The sequence below is a fragment of the Lolium perenne genome, chromosome 6 (assembly GCF_019359855.2).
Source record: "Lolium perenne isolate Kyuss_39 chromosome 6, Kyuss_2.0, whole genome shotgun sequence".
NCBI classification, from domain to species: domain Eukaryota; kingdom Viridiplantae; phylum Streptophyta; class Magnoliopsida; order Poales; family Poaceae; genus Lolium; species Lolium perenne.
The window spans coordinates 101,103,992-101,124,244 of NC_067249.2; positions in this window are offsets into that span (position 1 = coordinate 101,103,992).

Below are 20,253 nucleotides of genomic sequence, written 5' to 3' on the forward strand. Positions count from 1 at the left end.
AAATACCGTGCGAAAAAAGCGTCCCTACATTCTAGGATAGAGGGAGTATGCAAGATCGACAACTAGGATTACTCTCTCTCTCTCTCTCTCACACACACACAGAGAGAAATCCTAGCAGCCACCTCCACATGAACCTCCTCCATACGTCGGTCAACCCTCTTCCGTTCGGTCTCCCAGGCGGCGGAGGGTGGGGAACCCAATCTATGAGTGAAAATTTTAATGAAACTTCAATAGATTAGATTACGCCTTTGGTAGTCTTTTTATGTCCCATCAACGTTAATGACGATGGATCATCTATAATAAGTGATCTTCGGCCTTCGTTCGACGATGATATCTCTTTCCCAGCATCAATCATGGTGTTGGAAGACTAGTATTCTCTAGGTATGTACCTTCGGATCTTGCTTCGCCAGATCGATTTAGAAGGAAAAAATCCATACTTGTCAAGAGTAGGATTATCTTCGCAATATTTGCCCCAGCTTTTGCATCCCCGAAAATGGTGATTCGTACTCTCAGCTCCTCCGCGGCGTCGACTAGGTTGTTCGGTTATTTTTTCTGAAACATTGGTGTTGATACTCTTGCCGATTTTGGTTGGTTACTTTAATGGTTACACGCATGTATAGCAAATCAATTTAAATTATGGGAGAACTTTTGTATTTACATGTTTGTGATTTGGTATCTATTCTAAATTTCTTAGGATGCTTTCAGAGAAGTACAAGATTGTCTCATAGAAGAAGTCGATTTATTCATCGGGATTCCAGCTCGGAAAAGCAACTCTCATCTTCTTTTATCCGAATCTTAAAGTAAAACGGATGGTGAAGGAAATACCCACGCCCATACGTGTGAGTAAAAATAATATAAGAATGAAAGAGTTTGAAGACCTCGAAAATTTGCTTGTTTATTTTAGACTTTATTTTGTAATCGCTGAAAATAGCTTATATATATCTACCACGTATTATTCGCTACTATAAATATATCATGGTATTAATTATACAAAAAGTTTGAAAGGAACTGGGATGAAAACTATTTTTGTTGTTCAGGGCATCTCCAGCGGCGCGACGCAAACGGTCGCTGAGCGACCGTTTTCGTCCGCCGTGACCGGAAATGCGTCTGGGGCCTGTTCCAGCGGGGCGACGCAAAGTGACCGGGCCGTCCGCGGAGATGCAAACCTAGCCCAAATATGCGCCTCGGATGCGTCTCTGCGGACGTCCGGAAACATCCGCTCGCGTCTGGCGGATGTTTGGGCGGGCCCGCCTGGCAGCGACCCTGCGTCGATGCGTCTTCTCAAACGCGGCAGCGACTGCAAAGCTGCGTCGCTTCGGCGCTCTGCGCCACGTTAATAGCGACGATGCCTCGGCTGCCGAGTGGCCGCCCACCTCCGCCAACCACGTTAATGGCGACGCCACGCGTCCCGCGGCCACCGCATGCCGCCGTCCTCATCCACTCCTCCAAAGAAACCCTAGCCGCCACAAAGCTCGAGCGTAGCGCCGCCTAGGTGTTCCTGCTACGCAGCCAAGCCCGCGAGGAAGTCCATGGCCGGTCCTGGTGGCCGGCGAGGCGGTTGAGGTCGCGGCCCTGGGCGCCCCCGTGGCCGGGGCAGGGGCCGCCGTGGTGGAGCAGCTACGGCCCCACGCTCGCCGTCGCCTGCGCCCTCCTCGTCCTCGTAGGAGGAGCGCTGCTTCGAGTTCCTCCTCCGCATCGACGACGACCCACTCGCCATCAAGCGGCTACCGGACAAGTTCGCCGAGTTCATCGACGGCGTCGAGCCGGCGCACTTGCAGCTACGGGAGGCCAGCTGCAACTTCTGCCGCTGGACCGTGGAGGTCCTGTTCGATGGTCAGGGCAAGATGTACCTGCACACGGGGTGGGACAAGTTCGCCCGTGACCTCGACCTCGAGCCCGGCTGCCAGCTCACCTTCCTCTACGAGGGGGACGGCGAGATGATCGTCAAGGTGTTCGACGACACAGCCTGCCGCAGGCACTACCACACCGACGACTCCGGCTCCGACACCGATAGTTAGAACGTTGAGTGTTCTTTCTTTGCAGCGAATCTAGCTACGGGCCAGACGAAGCCAGTAGTCGAGGTTTCTGGATGTTCGCTTCATCGGTAGAACCAACAAGTGCACCATCTCCTCCCGCTGGATTTTCCAGTTTGGGTGACTGGGTGCCCTTGAATGTTCTTTCTTGGCAGCGAACATACGGAAGTCAACACAACTGGCTTGTTTTTTAAAAAAAATTATATTTGTATCAACCATGGTTCAAACTATGTGTTACTTTGTGTAAACCATGTTCCAAACTATGTGTTAGTTTGTGTAAAATCATGTTTCAAAATGTTATATTTGAAACTATGTTTAAATGGAGAGGAGGGAAAAAAGAAAAAAAAAATGCGTCGCCCCGCTGGAGCAGACCCCAGACGCAAACGGACGAGCGGATAAAAACGGTCATTTTTATATCCGCAGCATGACGCAAACGAAACACTCGCGGACATTAAACTGCGTCGCGCCGCTGGAGATGCCCTCAAGCCTGAGGTGGGGGAGAGGGACTGTTTTATGTTTCCACTTTCCACCTTCACATTGAGATTCCATTGCAGTTATGCCTTTTTGTCTTCTTCCTTCAGTGTGAACGATGTGGTAGCACATGGTGATTATTTTATCTTGCTTGCTTTTGTCGTGATATCATCGGTGGACTATGACAGGAGGTCATTGTGATTTTGTTCAGAGAATTATGACATTTTGTTTCAGGTAAGGGAATTATGACATCTTGGTTACGTGTGGTGTGTGCGCAAGCCTCGAGCGTCCTGCTTTGGGCATTATTTCAGAGAAATCAAAAGTCAATTGCAGCTACACTTCACTGAGTATCATATCTCTTTCCATCATCGTCTGTGTAACAGACCATGACATATGTTGGATGGATTAAGCCATCTCTAGCGGTCCGAGGCAAACAGACGTCGCACGGTTGAAAAATAGGTATGCACTCTACTCATCGGCCCTACTTAAACTGATCGGGTTGTTTACGGGGATGCAAATGCGGCCCAATTTTCCGTCACGGAAGCATCGTGAATGTAGCGCGTGTCTGCACCCTGTCACCACGGGCCCGCCTAGCAGGGGCATGAGTGCTGAAATTTTTGGGCATTTGGCCTTTGGTCCGTGGCCCATTATCAAATTCTGAAACTCACATGGCCCATTTCAAAAATCAGTGGCAGCACTAGTGGTGGCTAAAGTTTAGTCCCACATTGCTAGTTGGGAGAGAGTTGGAGTGATATATAAGGTCGGTTGTTCTAGTCCTAGTAGGTGAGTGAGAAGAGAGAGAGAGCCCTCGCGCACTCCTCCTCCGCCGCCCGCCACGCCACGCATCGCCTCGGGAATCTCGCCGAGCCGAGCTTATCTTTTTGATGGTTGGGAAATTAATTGTATAATCAATTTTTAGTCATTAACGGACGCATTACTCAGCCATTTTGCCTTCCCTCGGACGTGGGCTGCGCCCCACGACCTTCCCGAACTGCACTACATAAGACTCTGTGCAACCCTAGCTGCCACCACCAGATGCATACGCGACTACCTGTTTCCAGTTCATTGCGCCGGCCGCCTTCCTCTTCCTCATCCCGTCCGTCGGTGTGCACCGACTTCCGGGACAGTAGGCCTCCGGAACCCTGCCTCTCTTGAACCTGTACGGGTGAGGGGCAATCAGGTTTTTGGGGAGCGCTTCGGCGCGACTACTTGCATCACGACGTCGTCATCGGACGACGAGTTCCTCCACACTGACAACTTCTTCCCGGACCTCAGCGACTTCTTCGGCAACCTCAACATGGGCGACAACGATGTTGCTGCGAAATATGTGATCTTGTCATTTCTCTTTCAGTTTCTTTTAGAGTTTATTCTTCTAGTTTCTGTGGTAGATGCGATCAGTTTGTCTTGTTTAGATGTGATTTAGATGTGATATGTTCATCTACCTTACTAGTCTGCACGATTACTTTATTTGTTATTTTCGTAGTCAGGATTTATCAATTACTTGTACGGATTATTTCATATGGATATTTGCTTATATATTCAACAATTCAAAAACCTGATTATAGGAAAATCAATTCAAGCAGCGTTGCTGCCGCTTCGACCTTCCCTCTTTGATGGTATGCATTACAAGAGATGGCGCACAAAGGCAGTTCTATGGTTTACAAACCTAGGCTGTTTTAGCGCCACCGATGCTAGACCTGAGGGGCCTCTCTCTGCAGAGGAGCAGGAAAAGTTTGAGAAGGTCGACGCCATGTTTAAGGCGGCCTTATTCAGCATTCTTGGGGATAACATTGTTGACCCGTACATGGCTTTCGACCATGGTAAAGATGTGTGGGATGCGCTCGAGGCCAAATTTGGGGTCTCGGACGCTGGCACTGAATTGTATGTCATGGAGCAATACTATGACTACAGGATGACTGATGAGCGCTCTATGGTTGAGCAGGCTCATGAGATTCAGTCCCTTGCCTAAGAACTCGAGCAGTTTAAGTGTACCTTACCGGACAAATTTGTGGCCGGTGGCATTATTGCCAAGCTTCCTCCCTCGTGGAGGAACTTTGCTACTTCTCTAAAACATAAGAGACAAGAGTTTTCCGTTTCAGATCTCATTGGCTCGCTTCATGTGGAAGAGAAGGCGAGAGCAAAGGAAACACGCGCTCGTAGTTTTCAGGGAGGTTCTAGTGCCAATGTGGTATAGAAGAAGAACTTCCAATCTCACAAGTCTAAGAATAAGAACAATGGAAAAGGCAAGTTTGACGTGAAGAACAAAGCCTCCAACTCAACCAACTTCAAGAGGAAGACTCATTATAAGAAGAAAGGGAACTGCCATGTTTGTGGCGCTCCTGGACATTGGGCTCCTGATTGCCCAGAACGCCATGATCGGCGTGAGAACATCGGCAAGTCCGCAAATGTTGTTATTGACGTTGATACTGAGATGAAGGAAGTTGGGTACGGTATTTCTCCTACTGTCCTTTCAGTATGTAATTCTCCTGATTGGTGGATAGACACCGGAGCCAATACACATGTATGTTCTGATGTCTCTATGTTTTCTTATTATCAGGCCGCAAGGACTTCCTCCGTGCTGATGAGAAACGGCTCACGTGCTTCTGTTCGTGGTGTTGGTACGGTGGATCTGAAGTTTACTTCGGGAAAGACCATCCAGCTGAAGAATGTGCAGCTTTTTCCCTCCATTAATAAGAATCTCGTTAGCGGATCGCTTTTATGTAGAGATGGTTTTAAGTTGGTTTTTGAGTCCAATAAAGTTGTAATTTCCGAGTGTGGACAATTTGTTGGAAAGGGTTATGTGTGTGGAGGCTTGTTCCGCTTATCTTTGTCAGACTTATGTACTAAAATTATTAATCATGTTTGCAATGATCGTGAGTCCAATATTTGGCATTCACGACTTTGTCATATTAATTTTGGGTGCATGACGCGGCTAGCGAATATGAATATAATTCTGAAATTTGCTGTTGTCAAGAAATCCAAGTGCCAAGTATATGTGCAAGCTAAGCAACCACGTAAGTCTCACAAGACTGCGGAGGCAAGAGACTTGGCACCGATGGAGCTTATACATTCGGATGTTTGTGAAAGGAATGGTGAATTGACAAAAGAAGGGAAAAAGATACTTCGTGACTTTAATTGATGATTCTACTCGATATTGTTATGTGTACCTCCTGAAATCTAAAGATGAAGCTCTTAATCACTTTAAAATATTTAAAGCTGAAGCAGAAAACCAACTTGATCAAAAGATCAAGCGGCTAAGATCTGATCGTGGTGGAGAGTATTTTTCCAACGAGTTTGATTCTTTTTGTGCGGAACACGGTATTATCCATAAGAGGACGCCTCCCTACTCACCTCAGTCAAATGGGGTGGCCGAAAGAAAGAACCGTACTCTAACTGATTTGGTTAACGCCATGTTAGATACATCGGGTCTATCCAAGGCATGGTGGGGGGAGGCGATATTGACTGCATGTCATGTCCTAAACCGTGTCCCCACAAAGAACAAAACCATTACCCCTTTTGAGGAATGCGAAAGGAAAAGGTTAAAACTCTCTTACCTACGAACTTGGTGCTGTATGGCGAAAGTAAATGTGCCGATACCCAAGAAGCGCAAGCTTGGACCAAAAACCGTGGATTGTGTTCTTCTGGGATATGCATTTCATAGCATTGGCTACAGATTTTTGATAGTAAAATCTGAGGTATCTGATACGTCCAAAACGTATCTACTTTCCCGAACACTTTTGCTATTGTTTTGCCTCTAATTTGTGTATTTTGGATGCAACTAACACGGACTAACGCTGTTTTTAGCAGAACCGTTCTGGTGTCTCGTTTTTGTGCAGAAATCCAACTTTCAGGAAAATCCTCGGAATTTATGCGAAAGGTCCTATTTTTCCAGAAGACTCACGGAGCCAGAAGGGCAAGCCAGGTGGAGGCCCGAGGGCCCCACACCCTAGGGCGGCGCGGCCCAGGAGGGGGGCGCGCGGCCCTAGCGCGTGGCCCCCTCGGCCGGCCTCCGACGCCCTCCTCTGGACTACTTAAGGGGTTCGATCTAAAAATCGCGACCAAGAAGTCGAAGTCGCCAGAAACCCTCCAGAACGCCGCCACATCGCGAAACTCCGTCTCGGGAGCCAGAAGTCTCCGTTCTGGCACTCCGCCGGGACGGGGAATTGGAGGAGATCATCGCCATCATCACCACCGACGCCTCTCCATCGACCATCCATGTTTCGCCCATCCATGTGTGAGTAATTCCCCCGCTGTAGGCTGAAGGGGATGGTAGGGATTGGATGAGATTGGTCATGTAATAGCATAAGATTGTTAGGGCATAGTGCCTAGTGTCCGTAATTGGTACTTTGATGATATTGTTGCAACTTGTTATGCTTAATGCTTGTCACTAGGGCCCGAGTGCCATGATCTCAGATCTGAACATGTTATTGTTTCATCATGATATTCATTGTTTTATGATCTTACCTGCAAGTTGTATACACATGTCGCTGTCCGGAACCAATGGCCCTGAAGTGACAGAAATCGGGACAACCGGAGGGGATGGTAGTGATGTGAGGATCACATGTGTTCACAGAGTGTTAATGCTTTGCTCCGGTACTCTATTAAAAGGAGTACCTTAATATCCAGTAGATTCCCTTGAGGCCCGGCTGCCACCGGCTGGTAGGACAAAAGATGTTGTGCAAGTTTCTCATTGCGAGCACGTACGACTATATATGGAACATGCCTATTGATTGCTTTGTACTTGGACACCGTTTTATTATTATCTGCAAATGCCCTGCTTTGATTGTTACATGAGTTTCTCTCATCCATGCAACGCCCGTTATCCGTCCCCGTGCCTACAGTATTTTAATCCTGCTGTTTACTATAATTACTACTCGTTGTCTCGTTACTCTGTCGTTATTTCACTATCAAGCATCGCTATAAAATTACATTACCGATAAACTCTTGCGAGCAAGTCTGTTTCCAGGTGCAGCTGAATTGACAACTCCGCTGTTAAGGCTTTCAAGTATTCTTTGTCTCCCCTTGTGTCGAATCAATAAATTGGGTTTTACTACCCGCGAAGACTGCTGCGATCCCCTATACTAGTGGGTTATCAAGACTGTTTTCTGGCGCCGTTGCCGGGGAGCATAGCTTTATTTGGAGGTTCACTTGGATTGATATTGTTCGCTGCAAATTCTCCATAATGGGTAAACCTCGCGATTCTAAAGTTGCCATATTACCATCCACTACAAGAAAAGGTACAACTCTGAGTACCTCTGCTACTCTTGATTCACCGTCTGTGATAAGTCAACTTGTTTCACCGCCGCAAGCTTCACTTGCGGGTACTTCTGCTGAATCTGGAAATTCTCATAATATTGATAATGTTTCTGCTGTGCTTGATGATAGTGGTTCATTGGGATCCTTTCTAGATGCTACAATTGCTAGGTCTAGACAAATTGAAAATGCTGAAACTCCTAATGAGAATGCTGCTACACCTGTTAATTCACCTGAACTTGATTATTCTAGTGATGATCCTGATGAAGATTATGTGGAGCTTAATGATGATTTTATTAATAGATGCAATGCTACTGCTGATGCAAGAAAAATTAAAAAGTTTCTCACACAATATACTGTTAGACATAAGTTATCTCCTGATCCTAAATTTGCCACATCTCCTATATGCATTAAGGATAAAGATTATGATTTTTCTCTTGATCTATCTCATATAGCTATTGTAGAGAAAGCACCGTTTTGTGGTACTGAAAAAGAAAGTGCTGTAGAACACATGATTGAACTTTCTTCTATGAGTAGCTTGTTTTCTGATTATGTCAAGATGCGTACTTACTTTGTCGCTAAAAATTTTCCTTTCTCATTAAAGGATGATGCTAAAACTTGGTATAATAATTTGCCTACTGGTTCTATTAAAAGTCCAACTGATTTGCGTGATGTTTTCTTTCGATAATACTTTCCTGCTAGTGCTCAACATATTGCTTTACAGAAAATTTATAGATTTGACCAGGGAGATGAAGAGAAATTGCCTGAGGCTTGGGCAAGATTTTGCTCTCTTATCAGAGCTCGACCTGGACATGATTTGGAAAAGCATGATTTACTTGATATATTTTATAGTGGACTAACCGTTGAGTCTAGAGCATATTTGGATAGTTGTGCTGGTTGTGTTTTCAGGAAAAGAACTCCTGCATTTAAGCTGAAGAATTATTGGCTAAAATAGGCCGGAATCATGATGATTGGACTACACCTGAACCAACTCCAACACCAATATTGAAGAAGAGGGGTTTAATTAAATTTAATGATGAAGATATGAGGGAAGCCAAGAAGTCTCTCAAGGATAGAGGTATTAAATCCGAAGATGTGAAGAATCTACCTCCCATAGAAGATATATGTGAGATAATTCCCCCTTCATCCATGATTGATGTAAACTCCCTTCAACGCTTTACTAGGGAAGATATTCCATATTCAAAACCTCCTGCTCAATGCTTAGATGAGTTTGACAATTATATTGTTAAGCAAGAAAATTTTAATATGAGAGTAGAGAATCATCTAATGGAAAATTCTCAAGCTATTAGCAATTTGCATGATATTGTGGAGAGAACCTCCAATGATGTTAAGATGCTTGTTAAAAATTTTCAAATGGTTCAAATTCAAATTGATCAACTCACTAAAGTGCAAAATGACTTGTTAAAAAATAATTCTAAAGAGAAACATGCTTATGAAGTAACAACTAGAGGTGGTGTCTCTACCCAGGATCCTCTATATCCTGAAGGGCATCCCAAAAGAATTGAACAATATTCTCAACGCATTGAACCTAGTGCTCCTTCTAAGAAAAAGAAGAAGAAACATAAAAATGTTGTAGAATCCTCTGAACCTGTTAATGATCCTAATAGTATTTCTATTTCCGATGCTGAAACTGAAAGTGGTAATGAACATGATAATGGTAATGATAATGATAAGAATGATGCTTCTGATAAAGAAGAGGTTGAAGATGAACCTGTCAAGCATGATAAAAATAAAAAGTATACTAAAGAAGATTTTATTGCTAAGAAACATGGTAATGAAAGAGAACCTTGGGTGCAAAAGAAAATGCCTTTTCCTACTAAGAAACTAAAATCAAAGGAAGAAGAACACTATAATAAATTTTGTGATTGGATGAAACCTTTATTCTTGCAAATCCCTTTGACTGATGCTATTAAATTGCCTCTTATTCAAAGTATATGAAAGATATTGTTACTAACAAAAGGAAAATCCCCAATGAGGAGATTTCCACTATGCTTGCTAATTACTCTTTCAATGGCAAGGTTCCAAAGAAGTTGGGCGACCCAGGTATACCTACTATTCCTTGTTCTATTAAGAATAATTATGTTAAAACTGCTCTATGTGACTTGGGAGCCGGTGTTAGTGTTATGCCTTTTTCTCTTTATAAGAGACTTTATTTAGATAAGTTGATACCTACTGATATATCTTTGCAAATGGCTGATAAATCTACTGCTATTCCTGTTGGTATATGTGAGGATGTTCCTGTTCAAGTTACTAATAACTGCTTGATATTAACTGATTTTGTTGTGTTGGAAATGCCTGAAGATGATAATATGTCTATTATTCTTGGGAGACCTTTTCTTAACACCGCAGGGGCTGTTATTGATTGCAATAAAGGAAAGGTTACTTTCAATGTTGATGATAAGGAGCATACCATTTATTTCCCCAAGAGGATTGATAAAGTATGTGGAGTTAATACCATTTCTAATGTGAGAACTATCAAAGTGGGAACTATTGATTGTCCTATATATGAGCCTAAAGAAGGTTATCAAAGTCTTATGATTGGATCCATATCAATACAATTCAAGGTAACATGATTGATTTGAGGTTTATTTCTTCTTATGCTATGTAAAATTTATTTGGTGGCAAGACTTGATCAACCTTGTTAACAAATACTTTTTATATGCATAGAGGAGGTAAACAACATTTCTTTCTCCCTCCACTTGTCTTACTTGCTGTAGCACTTTTGATTTGCAAAGTTCCTTAGCTAATTAGAGATTTCAAAAAATTTCCTGGCCAGTAATAATAAACTTAATACCCAGAAATGTGCATTTTTCAAAGTTTTCAAAAATTCACAAAAATTATACCGTTGGTCCTATTTTTCGAAAATGCACCCGGAGCACTGGGATGATCAGTGGGGCACCCCAGGGTGGCACCCCACAGGCCGGCGCGGCCAGCAAGGGGGGCGCGCCACCCTGGTGTGTGGGTCCCCCTTTGCCCCACTTCAGCATCTCTTCCTCCCACACTCTTCTCTCTCCCGAAAAAATCAACACCAGCTTTCTCTCACTCACGTTTTTGCTCAAGAGCTCAGAATTTCTCGATCTCTTTGCTCAGCCCAGATTTCTGTCTGAAATTTGGCACATTTGCTCTCCGGTATGTGACTCCTCCGATTATCCAAGTAGAATTTTGTTTGGTTGAGTATATCTTGAATATTTTGCTGCTGTAGGTAACATGTTTAGTGAGCTTGCATGCTTGTTCTAAGTTGTATAAACTAGTTTTGATGCATGATTAGTACTCTAGCAAGTTCCTATGGTAGTTCCCCTCAATTATATGTCACCAAATCAAATTTTATAATGTTTGTTGAAAAATTTCAGAAAATGGAGTGGAATAGATATCAACTAAACCAACAAGAATTGGAGGTGCAATGATACGTCTCCGACGTATCGATAATTTCTTATGTTCCATGCCACATTATTGATGATATCTACATGTTTTATGCATACTTTATGTCATATTTATGCATTTTCCGGCACTAACCTATCAACAAGATGCCAAAGAGCCAGTTGCAGTTTTCTGTTGTTTTTTGGTTTCAGAAATCCTAGTAAGGAAATATTCTCGGAATTGGACGAAATCAACGCCCAGGGGCCTATTTTCACACGAAGCTTCCAGAAGACCGAAGATGATACGAAGTGGGGCCACGAGCTGGCGACACACTAGGGCGGCGCGGCCCAAGCCCTGGCCGCGCCGGCCTAGCGTGTGGAGCCCCTGTGACGCCTCCTGACCTGCCCTTCCGCCTACATATAGTCTTCGTCGCGAAACCCCCAGTACCGAGAGCCACGATACGGAAAACCTTCCAGAGACGCCGCCGACGCCAATCCCATCTCGGGGGATTCAGGAGATCGCCTCCGGCACCCTGCCGGAGAGGGGAATCATCTCCCGGAGGACTCTTCACCGCCATGGTCGCCTCCGGAGTGATGAGTGAGTAGTTCACCCCTGGACTATGGGTCCATAGCAGTAGCTAGATGGTCGTCTTCTCCTCATTATGCTTCATTGTCGGTTCTTGTGAGCTGCCTAACATGATCAAGATCATCTATCTGTAATGCTATATGTTGTGTTTGTTGGGATCCGATGGATAGAGAATACTATGTTATGTTGATTATCAATCTATTACCTATGTGTTGTTTATGATCTTGCATGCTCTCCGTTATTAGTAGAGGCTCTGGCCAAGTTTTTACTCTTAACTCCAAGAGGGAGTATTTATGCTCGATAGTGGGTTCATGCCTCCATTAAATCTGGGACAGTGACAGAAAGTTCTAAGGTTGTGGATGTGCTGTTGCCACTAGGGATAAAACATTGATGCTATGTCCGAGGATGTAGTTATTGATTACATTACGCACCATACTTAATGCAATTGTCTGTTGTTTGCAACTTAATACTGGAAGGGGTTCGGATGATAACCTGAAGGTGGACTTTTTAGGCATAGATGCATGCTGGATAGCGGTCTATGTACTTTGTCGTAATGCCCAATTAAATCTCACAATACTCATCATATCATGTATGTGCATTGTTATGCCCTCTCTATTTGTCAATTGCCCAGCTGTAATTTGTTCACCCAACATGCTATTTATCTTATGGGAGAGACACCACTAGTGAACTGTGGACCCTGGTCCATTCTTTTAATCGAATACAATCTACTGCAATACTTGTTCTACTGTTCTCTGCAAATAATCATCATCCACACTATACATCTAATCCTTTGTTACAGCAAGCCGGTGAGATTTACAACCTCACTGTTTCGTTGGGGCAAAGTACTTTGGTTGTGTTGTGCAGGTTCCACGTTGGCGCCGGAATCCCTGGTGTTGCGCCGCACTACATCTCGCCGCCATCAACCTTCAACGTGCTTCTTGGCTCCTACTGGTTCGATAAACCTTGGTTTCTTACTGAGGGAAAACTTGCCGCTGTACGCATCACACCTTCCTCTTGGGGTTCCCAACGGTCGCGTGCTGTACGCGTATCATGCAACAAGTCATGAGAGTGAACCGCGAAGAGGGAGTATACCCCTCTTACTACCCGTGCACACATTTCATGAGAAGTGCAGGAATATTGGAAGATGTTCAGAATCTAATTTCTCGTGCAGGGTTGAATGATTTTGTTGATGGAGAACCATGCCAATATGCAAAATTGACTATGTCTGACGTGAATCAACAAGGGCTCACTTCTGGTGGTTTCTTGAGGGCGCGGGTTTGGATTAAGGTTGATGTTCCACTGCGTCGTTGCATAGCTATAGATTCCTCAAGGAGGGAGTCTTGCGACTGGTATGAGCTGGAGTATGAAGATCTACCATATTTTTGTTTCGCTTGTGGCTTGATCGGACACGCAGATATCTTCTGTCCAAACCCAGGTGAACGTGATGAACAAGGACGCTGGCCTTATAGTTCTTCTCTCCGAGCTCCAGACGATGTCAAGACCAAGAGACAGTTTACGAGTTCCTGGAACAATAACATGGGCTCTAGGGACAGTCGATCAACTGGTAATGCTGAACAGGGACCACATGTCCCTCCTCCCAACCAGGGAGTTCAGGGGGAAGGGGAGTTGGCTCTGGTAGAGGGCGTGGCGGTGGCAGGAACAGGGGTGGACCGATGAACATGCAAGTATATCGCCGCCTGAATATGCAACCGACTGAAATCATTAATGGTGGGGGAATGGATGTTGACGGCCAGCTAGTCGTCTTTGATCCAAATGCAGCTGGGGCAAAGCGAGACTCGACAGAAGACCCACGAACACGGGAAGAAGCACCCAGCCCTGAGGCAAAAAAGCCGAAAGGAAACCCTTCGGACTCTGAAAACTCGGCGACAGCTGCAGAGCAGCTGCGCCAGTCGCAATGAGTTACCTAAGCTGGAATGGCCGGGGGCTTGGGAACCTCACGGCCGTTCGCGAGCTTCGCAGCATTGTGAAGCAGTTTGGTCCCAAAATTGTCTTCGTTATGGAGACAAAGATAAGCAAGCAAAGAGTAGAGAAGCTAGCTGGCAGACTCGGTATGAGCGGAGGTTTTGCAGTTGGCAGTGATGGCCTAAGTGGCGGCATCGGGATTTTTTGGTCAGTGGATGTGGTTGTAGATGTAAAGAGCTACAATCTTAACCATATTGACGCGATAGTGACACCAACGGAGGGAGATTTGACTCCATGGAGGTTCACGGGTTTTTATGGGGAGCCGCGGAGAGAGAACCGTCATTTGAGTTGGACTCTGCTGCGACGGCTCCAGGCACTCCGAAGTTATCCTTGGCTATGTATTGGCGATTTTAACGAAACAACCTCTGGCCTAGAACACTTCAGTGAGCATGGACGGGAAGAATGGCAAATGCGAAACTTTAGAGAAGCAATCGATGATTGCGATCTTCAAGATCTTGGCTACACAGGTGTTCCATACACATGGGATAATAAGCAGCCGGGGTCAGCGAATGTTAAGGCGAGGATCGACCGAGCACTGGCCAACGAGGCTCTTTTACTTTTATACCCAGTGTTTAGGGTGCAGCATCTCTCGGCCATTGAATCGGATCATTGCTTTGTGTTGACGTGTGTAAACAAAAGAGAAGAGGGATGATCTACCTTGCTGGTAGAAATAACGTTCTTCATGGGAGCCGCTCTTGAAAGTATGGTTGGCGAGGTAGTTGGTGTACCCATTACCATTCGTTGACAACAACAAACACCTCTCAAAATAATTTTACACCTGTTTAAAAAAATGAAAAGCTCTAGCGCATGTTAATCCCTGCTTCCCTCTGCGAAGGGTCAATCTTTTACTTTTATGTTGTGTCTCCATCCTTTCTTTGAGCACTATCTTGAGAGCACAACTGTCATTCTTAGTATAATATGCTTGTCCCAAAATATGATTGATTGCGGTATAACTTTGATGCTTTTATCTTTGACAATCACTATTTCTAGTCTTTCTATGAACTTCAGAGGTGCCTGGGCATTTATGTTTTGCTGATCAAATATGGGCAAGCGAGATACCACTTTATCATACTCTTTTATGAACATTGCAATCCTGCTTATAGACATGATTCATGATGCTTATTATTAATTGTTGGTACTTTTCCATGATTGACATAGCTATTAGATGATCTTATTTGCATGTATCTTATTATGAACTGAAGGAGATATGCCCTAGAGGCAATAATAAAGTGGTTATTATTTATATCTTTATGTTTATGATAAATGTTTATATATCATGCTAGAATTGTATTAACCGAAACATTAGTACATGTGTGATATGTAGACAAACAAGAAGTCCCTAGTATGCCTCTTAAACTAGCTTGTTGATTAATGGATGATTAGTTTCATAATCATGAACATTGGATGTTATTAATAACAAGGTTATGTCATTGTATGAATGATGTAATGGACACACCCAATTAAGCGTAGCATAAGATCTCGTCATTAAGTTATTTGCTATAAGCTTTCGATACATAGTTACCTAGTCCTTATGACCATGAGATCATGTAAATCACTTATACCGGAAAGGTACTTTGATTACACCAAACACCACTGCGTAAATGGGTGGCTATAAAGGTGGGATTAAGTATCCGGAAAGTATGAGTTGAGGCATATGGATCAACAGTGGGATTTGTCCATCCCGATGACGGATAGATATACTCTGGGCCCTCTCGGTGGAATGTCGTCTAATGTCTTGCAAGCATATGAATGAGTTCATAAGAGACCACATACCACGGTACGAGTAAAGAGTACTTGTCAGGAGACGAGGTTGAACAAGGTATAGAATGATACCGAAGATCAAACCTCGGACAAGTAAAATATCGCGAGACAAAGGGAATTGGTAATGTATGTGAATGGTTCATTCGATCACTAAAGTCATCGTTGAATATGTGGGAGCCATTATGGATCTCCAGATCCCGCTATTGGTTATTGGTCGGAGTAAGTACTCAACCATGTCCGCATAGTTCACGAACCGTAGGATGACACACTTAAAGTTGGATGTTGAAATGGTAGTACTTGAATATGGAATGGAGTTCGAATATTTGTTCGGAGTCCCGGATGAGATCCCGGACATCACGAGGAGTTCCGGAATGGTCCGGAGAATAAGATTCATATATAGGATGTCATTTTATGTGAAATAAAATGTCGCGGAAGGTTCTATGGAAGGTTCTAGAAGGTTCTAGAAAAGTCCGAAAGAAACCACCAAGGAAGGTGGAGTCCACATGGGACTCCACCTCCATGGCCGGCCAACCCTAGATGGGGAGGAGTCCCAAGTGGACTCCTCCATAGGGGGCCGGCCACCCCCCACATGGGAGGTGGAAATCCCACCTTTTGGTGGGAGTCCTAGTTGGGCTAGGTTTCCCCTCTTATGGAAGGTTTTGGTTCGGGTCTTATTCGAAGACTTGGACACCAACACTTGGGGATCCACCTATATAATGAGGGGCCAAGGGAGGGGGCCGGCCACCCCAAGACCACAAGCTGGCCGCCCCATTGAAGTGGCCGGCCACCCCCTCCCAAACCCTAGCCGCCCCCCTCTCCTCCATATCTCCCGCGTAGCTTAGCGAAGCTCCGCCGGACTTCTTCACCGCCACCGACACCACGCCGTCGTGCTGTCGGATTCAAGAGGAGCTACTACTTCCACTGCCCGCTGGAACAGGGAGGTGGACGTCATCTTCATCAACAACCGAACGTGTGACCGAGTACGGAGGTGCTGCCCGTTCGTGGCGCCGGAACCGATCGTGATCAAGATCTTCTACGCGCTTTTGCAAGCGGCAAGTGATCGTCTACCGCAGCAACAAGAGCCTCATCTTGTAGGCTTTGGAATCTCTTCAAGGGTGAGACTCGATACCCCCTCGTTGCTACCGTCTTCTAGATTGCATCTTGGCTTGGATTGCGTGTTCGCCGTAGGAAATTTTTTGTTTTCTATGCAACGTTATCCTACAGTGGTATCAGAGCCGTGTCTATGCATAGATGGTTGCACGAGTAGAACACAATGGTTTGTGGGCGTTGATGCTCTTGTTATCTTTAGTTTGAGTACTTTGCATCTTTATGGCATAGTGGGATGAAGCGGCTCGGACTAACTTTACATGACCGCGTTCATGAGACTTGTTCCTCGTTCGACATGCAACTTGTATTGCATAAGAGGCTTTGCAGGTGTCTGTCTCTCCTACTATAGTAAAGATTCAATTTACTCTTCTATTGAAAACATTAGTATCAACGTTGTGGTTCATGTTCGTAGGTAGATTAGATCTCTCTCGAAAACCCTAAACCACGTAAAATATGCAAACCAAATTAGAGACGTCTAACTTGTTTTTGCAGGGTTTGGTGATGTGATATGGCCATAATGTGATGATGAATATGTATGAGATGATCATTATTGTATTGTGGCAACCGGCAGGAGCCTTATGGTTGTCTTTAAATTTCATGTTGAGTAGTATTTCAAAGTAGTTGTAATAGTTGCTACATGGAGGACAATCATGAAGACGGCGCCATTGACCTTGACGCTACGCCGACGATGATGGAGATCATGCCCGAAGATGATGGAAATCATGTCCGTGCTTTGGAGATGAAGATCAAAGGCGCAAAGACAAAAGGGCCATATCATATCACATATGAACTGCATGTGATGTTAATCCTTTTTATGCATCTTATTTTGCTTAGATCGCGACGGTAGCATTATAAGATGATCCCTCACTAAAATCTCAAGATAATAAAGTGTTCATCCTTAGTAGCACCGTTGCCAAGACTTGTCGTTTGAAGCATCTCGTGATGATCGGGTGTGATAGAATCAACAAGTGCATACAACGGGTGCAAGACGCTTTTGCACATGCGGATACTAAGGTGGCCTTGACGAGCCTAGCATGTACAGACATGGTCTCGGAACACGTGATACCGAAAGGTAGAGCATGAATCATATGGTTGATATGATGAACACTTTGAGTGTTCGCCATTGAAGTCACACCTTTTCTCGTGATGATCGGGCTTAGGTGCGGTGGATTTGGTTCGTGTGATCACTAAGACAATGCGAGGGATATTGTTTTGAGTGGGAGTTCACCTAGATTTTTAATTATGTTGAATTAAAATTTGAACTCAATTTGTCATAAACTTAGTCTAAACTATTGCAAATATATGTTGTAGAGATGGCGTCCCCAATCAATTTTAATCGGTTCCTAGAGAAAGAGAAACTTAAGAGCAACGGTAGCAACTTCACCGATCGGTTCCGTCATGTGAGGATCTTCCTTTACGGCGGAAATCTGCAATTTGTGCTTGATGCACCGCTAGGTGACCCTCTGCAGAAGATGAAACCGATGAAGTAAAAGCTGTTTACGCGACTCGGAAAACTCGGTACTCTCAAGTTCGGTGTGCCATCTGTGCAGCCTGGAATCCGATCTTCAAAAACGTTTTGAGCACCATGATCCTCATGAGTTGATGAATGAGCTGAAAGCTATATTCGAGACTCATGCGGCCGTGGAATGCTATGAAGCATCGAAACATTTCTTCACCTGTATGATGGAAGAAGGCAGCTCCGTTAGTGAGCACATGCTCGCCATGACCGGGCATGCGAAGAAACTCGTTGACTTGGGAATAGTGATTCCTAACAGATCGGGATTAATCGTGTCCTTCAATCACCGCCACCAAGTTACAAGAACTTTGTGATGAACTACAATATGCGTAACATGAACAAGGAGTTACTCGAACTCTTTGGCATGCTAAAAGCTGCTGAGATTGAGATCAAGAAAGAGCACCAAGTGTTGATGGTCAACAAGACCACCAGTTTCAAGAAACAGGGCAAGTCTAAGGGAAAATTCAAGAAGGGTGGCAAGAAAGCTGCCACGCCTCCTATGAAACCTAAGAACGGCCCTAAGCACGATCTTGAGTGCTATTACCGCAAGGAGAAGGGACACCGGAAGCGTAATTGCTCCAAGTATCCGGCTGATCCGAAGAGCGGCCTTGTCAAGAAGAAGAAAGAAGGTATATCCGATATACATGTTATAGATGTTTATCTCATCGGTTCTCGTTCTAGTACCTGGGTATTTGATACCGGTTCGGTTGTTCATATCTCGTAACTCGAAACAGGAACTAAAGAATAAACGAAGACTACTGAAAGATGAAGTGACGATGCGCGTTGGAAATGGATCCAAAGTCGATGTGATCGCTGTCGGCACACTTCCTCTACATCTACCTTCGGGATTAGTTTTAAGCCTAAATAATTGTTATTTTGTACCCGCGTTGAGCATGAACATTATATCTGGATCTTGTTTAATGCAAGACGGTTATTCATTCAAGTCTGAGAATAATGGTTGTTCTATTTTTATGAATAATATCTTTTATGGTCGAGCACCACAAAAGAATGGCTTATTTCTGTTAGATCTCGATAGTAGTGATACGCATATACATAACATTGATGCTAAGCGAATTAAATTAAATGATAATTCTACTTATATGTGGCACTGTCGTCTTGGTCATATTGGAGTGAAACGCATGAAGAAACTCCATACCGATGGATTACTTGAATCACTTGACTTTGAGTCACTTGATAGATGCGAAGCATGTCTAATGGGAAAAATGACAAAGACTCCATTTTCTAGTATGATGGAGCGAGCTACTGACTTATTGGAAATCATACATACCGATGTATGTGGACCAATGAGCGTAGCATCGCGCGGTGGTTATCGTTATGTTCTAACCTTCACAGATGATCTGAGTAGATATGGGTATATCTATTTCATGAAACATAAATCCGAAACTTTCGAGAAGTTTAAGGAATTTCAAAGTGAAGTAGAAAATCAACGTAACAAGAAGATCAAATTTCTACGATCTGATCGTGGAGGTGAATATCTGAGTTATGAGTTTGGCATGCATTTAAAGAAATGCGGAATACTTTCACAATTGACACCGCCGGGAACACCACAACGAAACGGTGTGTCCGAACGTCGTAATCGAACTCTCTTAGATATGGTTCGTAGTATGATGTCTCTTACTGATTTGCCGTTATCATTTTGGAGTTATGCATTACAGACAGCCGCATTCACTTTAAATAGAGCACCATCAAAATCCGTAGAAACGACACCGTATGAATTATGGTTTAATAAGAAACCTAAGCTGTCGTTCCTGAAAGTTTGGGGTTGCGAAGCCTATGTAAAGAAGTTACAACCGGACAAGCTAGAACCCAAAGTGGAGAAATGCGTCTTCATAGGTTATCCTAAGGAAACTATAGGGTACACTTTCTATCACAAATCCGAAGGCAAAATCTTTGTTGCTAAGAACGGAACCTTTCTTGAGAAAGAATTTCTCACTAAAGAAGTGACTGGAAGAAAAGTAGAACTCGATGAGATTGATGAATCTATACTCGTTGATCAGAGTAGCGCAAGCATCGGAAATTGTACCCGTACCGCCACTACACCGGCAACAGAGGAAGCTAATGATAATGATCATGAAACTTCGAACGAGGAAACTACTGAACCTCGCAGATCGACAAGGGAACGTGCCACTCCTGATTGGTATGATC